Source organism: Cricetulus griseus, chromosome 2 (assembly GCF_003668045.3).
Source record: "Cricetulus griseus strain 17A/GY chromosome 2, alternate assembly CriGri-PICRH-1.0, whole genome shotgun sequence".
In the NCBI taxonomy this organism is placed as follows: Eukaryota; Metazoa; Chordata; class Mammalia; order Rodentia; family Cricetidae; genus Cricetulus; species Cricetulus griseus.
In genome coordinates, this window is record NC_048595.1 from 56,895,620 (window position 1) to 56,906,380 (window position 10,761).

The window sequence follows — 10,761 nt, forward strand, 5'->3', positions numbered from 1 at the left end:
GTTATAAATTCCCAATTTAAATTATTGTAATCATTAATATTTGTAGAAATTTTATACACTTCTTCAAAACCAGATCATTTTTCTAAATAATTGAGGCAATTTCTCTTAGTTACACTTATCTTTCCATTAGAACTCACAGTTACCACATAAGCATCTCTTATTATTTCAGAATACCTGAAGAAATTTATTATTTCATTGTATGTAAACATACAAATAAATGCTTAAATGTTTCAGAAGAAAATTTGATCTAGAAGCCAGTACTGCTTAATAGACAACATGAATAGTGGCAAATTTATCGCTATTATTTCTGAATTTTTCAGGAAGGCTGTATTTTCAAACATTCATTGAGAAGTTTCATTCTGTGAAATTTACTGAGAACTGTGTTCTGTAAAAATACTAACCCTGTCAGAATACTGATTAAAAGCTTAATGCTCAAAACTGAAATGTGTGAATAGTCAGAATGACTCTACCAACTCTGAAAAAAAAAAAAGCAAAAAAGAATCCCTATCAGTCAAGGAAGTAAACAGCAACAGAAGGGCAAATAAGCTCTGATGAGTAATTTTTAATCTTACTATCCACTCCATGAACATGTGCATTATCCCAAATCACACTGTGTGTGGGTGGACTTGTATGTTTCTTTTCTCTTTTTTAAATTTTCTTTTTTAGACTTATTTCTTTTATTTTATGTGCATGAGTGTTCTGTTTCCATGTCTATCTGTGCAGCACATTTGTGCCCGGTGCCCACAGAGGTCAGAAGACCTTTGCATCCCCTAGAACTGGAGTACTGGATGGCTATGAGCCACTGGGAATGAGGCCTGGTCCTCTGTGAGAGCAACAAGAGCCCTTAACCACTAAGCCATCTCTCCAGCCCCTGTTTTTACTTTCAAACAATGAGGATAGAATGAACAGGCTCCCAACAGTTTCCCAATGAAAAAAAATTAAATGTTTTAGCCTTAGCCCACTTAGTGTTATATTTAAAAGATTTGTAATTTATAAATAAAATATTTTTAAAAGGGGGGGCTGGAGAGATGGCTCAGAGGTTAAGAAAACTGGCTGCTCTTCCAGAGGTCCTGAGTTCGATTCCCAGCAACAACATGGTGGCTCACAACCATCCATTATGAGATCTGGTGCCCTCTTCTCGTGTGCAGACATACATGGAAGTAGAATGTTGTATACATAATAAATAAATAAAATATTTTTTAAAAAGATTTGTAATTTATGGATATCCAAAATAATCTCTTGGCTTTATTGCAATTATCAGATGCATGAATAATAGTAAACAATGAGTATTTCCTAAGAGATGTGAGTTCTACTATTTTAAATATATTTATTATTTGTTTAAAGTCTCCGAACATGACAAAATACATGAACTTCAACAGCACAATTCGCACAGAACTTGAACAGATTTAAGTGTGTTTTCCATTCTCCTATCAACACTCCCTAGGCAAAGGTAAAAATCACTTCTTCACACTGGTCTCTAAGTTTACCTCACTTGGTAAATTGGGATTACCATCACCCAATATTTTTTTAATTCTAAAACATAGAGAATTATGGTTGTTTTGGTAATAGCTTATTTGTGTCAGTACTTGCTTTTTATGTAAAAGCTCCTATGCCTACTCTCACTTTAGGGGTAAAAATGTAGCTCAGTTGGTAGAGCGTTTCCCAGCAAGCACAAAGCCCTGTGTTAGTTCCCTAGCATAAACCAAGTAAGTTTGAGGTCAGCCCCCACATAAGCCTCTCTTGCCGTGTAGTGGTGGCACATGCCTTTAATCCCAGCACTCTGGAGGCAGAGGCAGTCTGATCTTTGTGAGTTCAAGGCCAGCCTGGTCTACAGAGTGAGTTCAAGAACCGCCAAAGCTACATAGTGAAATCCTATCTCAAAAAACAAGAAAACAAAAAATAAAAAAGACCATGTCTCAAAAATAAGTAAAAAACTAAAATAGAAAAACCCTCTTGTTCAGTTTTTGCTTATATCATGTTCTGGGTATTCAATTAAATATCATTTATTCATCTACATATCAAATGAGAGAATATTTCTTGAAAGAATATTACATGCTAGGATCGAAAATTGTAGGAATTAATTCTTGTGTTTCTAATCACAAGAATTACTTACAGGGGATGTTATTAACAGCAGCAGAGTTGGGTAAATGCCATAATGGTGGTAGGAAACAAAGGATATTTTTACCTTATTTGGCAGAATTTAGGAAGATTTTTCCTAGAGAAGACAGCATTTTAACCATCTGGGAATTTTTAAGGAGGAAAAATTCACAGGGGAGTATGGTCAAGGGCACAGAAATGTGAGGGCAAAAAAGACAAATTGCATGAAAGGGATTGTAGGGAATATAACTGAAAAAAAACTCAATTAAATTATTTAATTAAAGATTCTGGATAAAATACTCAAAAAAAAAATACCAGGGAGAAGCTTGAATTCTTAGATCCATTTCCCCTATAATATTAGTCTAGATTTATTAAAGGTTAATTACATATATAGCATAATATAATCTTCTTGCCACAATAGGCTGTTTGTAAAGTGATTAATCAGCTTCTAATTGACTTTTATAATTAATTTACAAAGTCACATAAAATGTTCTAAAACTCTACAGACCCATATACTCCTTATAATAATTGTAAGTCTAGTACCATCTAAGAATGAATCGTCCTTGCAGAACCAGCACATAGCGCAGCAATCATTTGTCTTGATAAAATGTCTTTAAAAAAAAAACAAAAACAAAAAACATTTATTTAGTGATTTTGTGCCAGTGAACACCACATGCCTTGGCACATGTGTAAATGTCAGAGGACATCTTTCTGGAATCAGTTCTCTCCTTCCACCATGTGGGTACTAGGAATTAAAATGAAGTTGATCGAATTCAGGTTCTCAGATTCTGTGGAGCCAACAAAATATCTGATGGATAAATTAGTTGAAACATTTTTAATGGATATACTAAATAAAGTCTACAAAAATGATTAGTCTTTTTAAAATTGTGTAAGTCACTCAATATAATATTAATAAGCAGATTCTCTTTGTTGGGGGAGAAGCATAAACATGAATATAAGCTAGCTAATTTATTGGGTCATTTTCAAATCCAAATTCTTTCATACATAACATTTTGTGTCCATGCTAAAAGTAAAATATTTACAAGTGTGCATTAATGGTATCATAAACCAAAGATCTCCAGCTTTTAGAACTGGTGTTTGAGAGAATGATGAGATGTCTCAGTAAGTAAGGACATTTGCATTTGGAGCCTCAGGACCTGAGCTCAATCCCCAGAACCCACATAAAGGTGAAAATAGAAAAGCTACTCCAATAAGCTGTCCTTTGACATCCATACATACACCATGTCACATGTCTGCTTTCTCTCACTTCACACGCCATATATCCCCCAACACAAGATGATGATGATGATGATGATGATGATGATGATGATGATGATATTCTTATAGTCTACTAGGTTTATGGAAATTTTAAGTAGGTAACACCTTGGAAATTTTAATAGCTCATCAACTGGTCTCAAAGTCTTGAGAAAAAGAAAACACTCCTGAGTAACACAAGTCCTACTAGCCAGATTTTCAAGGCCTGCCAAGTTCTAAGTGTGGTGTTATAGACATAGACATATTTTCTTCGAGAGAATGTGCCAGTTTGCAATCACCCTTTTAATCATCTCCAATATCTGCCAACTATTCTGTTTCTGGGAGTATTGTGACTTTTGGTATGCCCTTGCCAAGAGCAGGTGCAATACACAAAAGGCATGGTTCACTGCTTTCCAGTTGAGTCCCTATTGGCTTTCAATTAAATAGCTGAAATCAGCTGGGCAATCCCTTTCCACAGATTGACTATGACAACACCACAGAGTGGCTAGAGTCCTGAAAGGCTTTCTAGCTGCTTCTAATTAAAAGAAGAAAGAAAAAAGCACAACAGAACAAGGGAGAACATTCTGAAGAGAAGAACAGAACTCAAAAGATAAAACCAGTGGAAGCAGGGTAGACTACCAATGAAAATAAATCACAAGAACTGTATAAAATTCATCAACAAATTAAGTACCCACATTTGAAACAGCAATTCTCTTTGCAAATTAACCATGTAGGGTGAAGTATCAGAGACAGTTTACAAATCAGATAGATTCAAAGAGTTCCTACTGGGGCTTGGCTTAGAATAAATCCTCTCTGAGTGCCCTGAAATTCCAAGTTTAAATAATCAATTGCTATTGATTTTTCACTTTTGTTCTGCCAGCGTTTGGTTATTCCCCAGGTCACATAGCCTTGCCATTTGAGCCAAAGTCAATAAAGAATTTATTTATTCATTAGACTCTGTAGAAGTGGAAGCTAATGCTGAAAATGTGCATTAAGATTTTGTATGGTAAATATTAAGCATTTCGTGGAGTTTTAATGTGCATCACAGATCTGTATTAAAGATACTATCAAGATTAACTTGGGCCTTAGAAGAAACTACTTTTGAGTAATTTAATTGCAGGAGAAAATAACTTTAAAAGAATCTAACCATGTTTTGGATGCTTGTAACAAGATTATGAATATTAATTTTCTCATTAATAATTTAAAAGTTGCAGTGCTGTCTTTATAATTCTTGGAAGCACAATACAGTCTTGTAATTTGATTGCTACTGGCCAGAGCTCGTTGCTTGATGAGCTAGAGGAAAGCTCAAAGAAAGACAGACTACTCTAGCAATCTCAAAGCTCAATACTCCCAGGTCAACTAATTAATTACTTATTAATTACAAGTAATTAATACTTACAAAAGCAGCCTAGCTAAAGAGAAAAACCTCTTATCACTTTCACTCTATAAACAACAAGAATAATCTACACGTATGTTAAAGACACTAGAAGGTTAAGTGATCAGAACATTGTGACTATGGGGAATTGGAATGTTGTAGATTCAGAGACAAATTATCTTGGGCCAGTGTATGTCTTTAATCCCAACACTTGGGTGACAGAGACAAATGGATCTCTGAGTTCAAGGCCAGCCTGATAGATAGAGTAAGTTCCAGGATGGCCAGGGTTACACAGAGAAACCCTGCCTCAAAAAAAAAAAGAATAATAAATGCAGATATATTGTTTATGGTTCATTAAAGCTTGCCTGAGTATTCAGAAAGCAAAGTCAGACACAAGCTATAGAAGCCAGGCACACACCTTTAATCCCAGCAGCCAGAGCTAGGAGGTGGTGGTACACACCATTAATCCTAGGACTCAGAATTAAGAGGCAGACAGATCTCTGTAAATCCAGGGCCACACAGATCTACACAAGAGTGAATTAGTCGAAAAGAGAATTAAAGCTCACACCTTTAATTCCCACATTAGGGGAGTATATAAGACAGAAGCAAGGTCTCAGATAGGCGTTCATCCTCCATCCACACTGAAGAGAGGTTACAGTCTGAGGCTTGGTGAGAGCTCATGGAGACAGAACCAGCCCTTTCAGCCTGAGGTAGAGGTAAGAAGCTAGTGGCCAGCTGCTTTACTTTTCTGATATTCAGCTTGAAGTTTGAACTCCAATATCAGTCTCTGGGTCTTTTTCATTCATATTATAAATAAATAAATAAATAAATAAATAAATAAATAAGAATAAAAAACCTTGGGCAATCTTTAGTCTGCTTAAAAATCATTCATTGTACTACCTCTATATCTGATCTAATATCATGTCACCTGTCCACTAAAATTTTTGAGTGTATCATTAGCAAAACTCTACCTTCTACCAACCCAAAAGTTTAGAATATCAGCATCTGCAAACTTGATCAGAGTTTTTCCTGTTTTGCTGTAACCTGCCTATTGGATATCCCCTCCAGTATATTTGGGAAATGACTCAATAGGACATTTTCATTCTGTAATCACTTCTACATTAAATATGTTACTTGGGGGTGACATGATCATACATATTTGGTTTAAAGTGAATTCGCCTCTTCACTTTCAAGTGAAAACTGTGTTTTGTATTGGTGGTTAAACATAGTGCACTAAAGGACAATTTACTCTTACCCATATTATTATGAGACTGATGTGCCCCCACGGTTCCTGTTGCCTCATAAAATGGATGTTGGCGAGTTATTTCTGGGACTCAGATCTCCCTTAGCTTGGCCAATGATTCACTAGCTTATTCTGAGCTTTATCTTGGGTACCTTTATCTGCTTCCAGTCATTTGTTTGGTTCTGGAGTATTTGGCCAGGGCATTTGATCACTAACACTCCACCTTTCACTCCTTGAATAGCTCATTCTTGGTCAAGTGTATTCTCCTGCTTATTGGAACCTTCCCTCTCTCAGTGTGGAATTCTGAGTGCTTGATCTTAGGGATTCTTAACTTCAGAGGCACTAGTTCCTTCTAGCCCAAGGAGGTAATCCCAGAATTACCCAGGATGTGGAATTGCCCCATGAGGCAGCCCAAGACATCATGCCCCATTCCTAAGTGGAAAGAAACCTTGCTGGCAAAGCCAGTAAGACATACAAATGGACTGGCTGATCAAGTATCTTAAGCACCATCACTTGTGTTCCCACACATATGAAAGATAAACATGATACACAGTAGGAAGAATAAAACTGAGAATAAGACACAATGGAACAACTCCCATGAGTAGCACAAATCTGATCCAAAACACAAATTGCTCCAGCCAACACAGGAGGTTGCAGGTTCCAGGAAAGACAGAATTAAAGTCGGATGTTTATTTATGATGTTTAGTTTTATTAACTAGAACTTCTAGTTTCATGTGCACAAAAATTGTAACTATCAAACCTTCCCCATTTTTATTAAATCTTACATGTTAAACTATCTTAAACATCAGACATAAAATGAGATGGCGTACCAGTGGCTATTTTGCTCCAGATGCATCGTCTATTTTGAATTTCTATTTCCCATTTTCTTGTCTTCTGTCCTTCTCTGGTCTTGACTTTTCTTAGTTCTTTGATTCCTGCTTCCTACTCTTTTTTTCCTAGTAATTCCCAAGCAGAACAAAATTCTGTGTGGAAAGAATAGACTGTTAGGATTTGTTTAAAGATAGTGCCTAGAAGGATCTTGATATCTATGCTCCCTGCACAAAACTGGGCTGAAGACTCCATGGGGATTCCTGAGTCATATCATGATGCTCTGGTGTTGGGGGCACGGAGGTCCTCTCACTTTCAGAGAAGCTCTAAGAAAACCAGGAGAGTTTATCATGCAGAGACGTCTCCTTGATGGAGGATATAAAAAATCAAATGCCTGCATTCCATTCAGAAAGCTGAGAATTAATTTTGTCCAGGACTTGGTGACTGTTTTGCTATCTGTGGAGGAAAACCTCTTCCACTTTTTTCTATAGAGTCAGACCTCACCCAAGTTCCCCCAGAATGATTATCCCAGACTCTTCCCTACCTAGACTGTTACTCATTCTTAGGGGAGATGTCACACACGTACCTTATGACCTGCTGACCTCTATGCTATGTTCGGATACCACACTAGCATCTTGGCCCTTTAGTTATAGAACCCACCCTCATGATCATATGTACTTTGTAAAGAATCTCTATGTAGTCACACTGAAGCTTTTATGTACACCTAGAATTGGACTGCTTGGACTGATTGTTGCCTGGAAACCCTTTCCCAAATTGTACTGTTTTAAATATGATGACAATGAATTGCCTGGCATTAGACTCTCCGAAGTCTGATCCAGGCTGACGAAACGAATCTGCACCAGGTCATGTCATTGTGTGCTTCAGTTCCCTGTCTGACACAAGCAGAGACCCCATACTTTAGGATCTGCTAAAGAATTTCTGATCACTTTATCTACCTACAAGCCTCAATTCACTCACTTCTGTTAATCTCACGTCTCTGTTTGGGGCTGTTGTCTGTTTCAATGCAGTTTTGTTGCTGTCGTCATTGTTAGTTAGACATCTCTATCTGTAAGCACATCTCCCTCTGCTGCTTAGATTTTATAGGAGAGAATATTACCTTCAATCCAAGTCTACATAACAGGCTTCACCATCTGACCCTTTGCTTTCATGTAATGAAGTTTTGTCCAAAAGACACATTTCTACTAAAAGCCATACCTTTGGAAATGCAGGTTTAAATTAAGAATTGCTTGATGCTATGGAGCTAGCAATCCCACCAATAGCTTACCTTCAAAAACTTGCAAGGTTAGGAGTTGGAGAGATGACTCCCCAGCAGAGAGCATGAACGGCTCTTCCAGGGGGCCCAAGTTGGACTAGCAGAACCCACATTGGAGAGCTCCTGCCTGTAACTCCATCTCCTGGGGTTCTGACACGTCTGGCCTGAGAAGGCACTGCACTCACATGAATAAATGCCCATGCAAGCACATGCACACATAATTACAAATTTCAAAAATTCCTTAAAACCTAAATGAAAGCTACAAAATCTTTGTGGTTTTTTTTCATGTATCGCCTATTCATGTATGGTCATACATGTACTATGCACATGTGTGTTTATGTCTACACATTTTATATGGTACTAAATTATCTACAAATTAGTGTTCATATAAATTGAAATTATGGAATTACCCCCATGTTCCTTTTATCCTTCCTATAACAGGAATTTTAGAGCAAAAGCCCCAGTTCTGACAGTTGCACAGGCTAAACTTGGGCACCTCTCAGTATCACACTTAGAGACAAAAGTAATTATAAAAGCAAAGAATAGAAAGTTGATCAATGTGGCCACATCAGGAGGAATGCATAGAGTGGTCCAGGAACTGATGTCTGTCTTCAGGTACTCCCGTAAGCTTTGGATTTAAACACATAATTGGGGAAAGAATGAGATGCACTAATTTACAGAGTCCTGCTAAAAGAATGGCCTTACTTACTTGTTCAGTTATAGCCCTGCATGTTAGTCTTAAAAATATCCTTATTACTGGAAGATACAAGCTGTTTTCTGGGAGCTGATTCTTGCTGCCACAGGCTATGGACTTGCCTTCATGGGTAACCTTCTTCCTATGAGGGATGTCTGTCCTAGATTTAGTTGTTCCCAGAAACCCGGGTGGATGCAGGTTTGAGATCCAGCTTGACAATGCATGACATGGGTTTGATGGAGAGATACTCTGGCTGATTAGCATGACTATACAGTCATGTGGAAATCTGACCTAAAAGGCAGGAGGCACACGAAGTTATAGCAGAAATGCCAGACTGTTTGGGTTGCCTTCCAGTTCCAAATGAGAAGTTCATGAATTACAGGAAAGCCTGCTTCTAAGTTCTTGTTATGGTCAAACTTGAATCTTAAACAAGTACTTCACTTAAATTTGTGAGTAAAGAAAAAACAGAAATATCTCTGTGATTATTAATAATTTATGCTGAATCTTCAGATACAGTCTCTGGAGCTTTCATCAAAATATGAAGTAATTTTATAAGCTAAAAAAAGTTTCTATTAGGCTGAAGATATGGCTCAAAGGGTAAGGAACATTTCGTGTAAGCATGGGAGCTAGAGTCTGGATCCATATGTGGCAGTTCATCTGTAACTCTAGCACTTGGAAAGCAAAGACCAGGAATCCCCAGGGCAAGCAAGCTAGCTAGACTCCCTCAGCCAGAGAGCTGCAGGTATAGGGGTTCAGTGAGAAACGCTGCCTGAGGAAACAAAGTGGAGAGTGACTGAGGAGAACACCTGATCTCAACCTATGGCTTCACACTCACGCACATGCAAACACACATACATGTAAACACATCATATATGCATTTTCATATAGGCACATACACAAAAAGGTTTATCTAGGTTCAGGAGTTGTATAAAGAAAAAGTAGGGAGCCATCAAGAATAAGAAAGAGATATAAAAATAATAGTAATTGTTTAAAAAGCAAAAGAAAGAAAGAGTTATAAAAAGGTACAAATATTGGATATATTTTTTTGGAGTTGCTGACATTTGTGAGCTGCCATGTGGGTGCTGGGAATTGAACCCAGCTCCTTCAAAATGATGGCCAAAGCTCTTAATCACTGAACCATCTCACCAGGCCCCCCAGAAATTATTCCGACTTTGGGACATTCCTGCTAAATTACATGGTGATTGTGAAACTTACTTTTCTGAATGAAATATTTTAATCTACTAGGAACATGTGAGCTACTATACAGAGTTTTCATCTTGTCTGTAATGAATCTTCAATTCTCAGGATTACTGACTAGATAAACACATATCAGTAGAAATTAATTTTCACAATTAATAAATAGCCTTTGTCTCTCCTGGCCAAAGTTGTTACCATTTATTTGCTCTTCTAAATCTATCCCACTTGGAAAAAAATCAAATATCCCTTATAAAATAATTCCTGAACATCCAATGAAAATATGCAAAGAACTGTATGGGCCATCTCTACAAAGAGGAAACATTAACAACTGTAAGAGATTTTTTAATTTTCAATGAAAATTCAGAGTTGGTTATGGGGTCTTTCCTCAGTGAAGGCTAAGGAGACAAAGAATTAAGCAAGCAAATGCTAAAAGAGGTCATTCCATCAATTAGAAAAGACAGCACACAGAAACCTCTGTTCATCCTCCATGGAAAGAAGTCTATCAGAACTTCTAACCTCATTTCAAACTTGTGTCAACTCTGAAGACACAGCCACATAAGCTTCAGAAAACATGAGTAACAATCATCTTCAGTCACACCTGAAAAGTGAGGACCCCAACATCTTTGACATCATATCATCATTTCTCCTAACTCTCATCCCTTTGTAAGACATTTCATGTATCCTTTTATGCTTAGATTTTTTTTAATTTTCTAAGGTTTCTTGGTATTTGGATATATATATATATATATATATATATATATATATATATATTCCTAATAACAGTAATAATTCTGATTTGA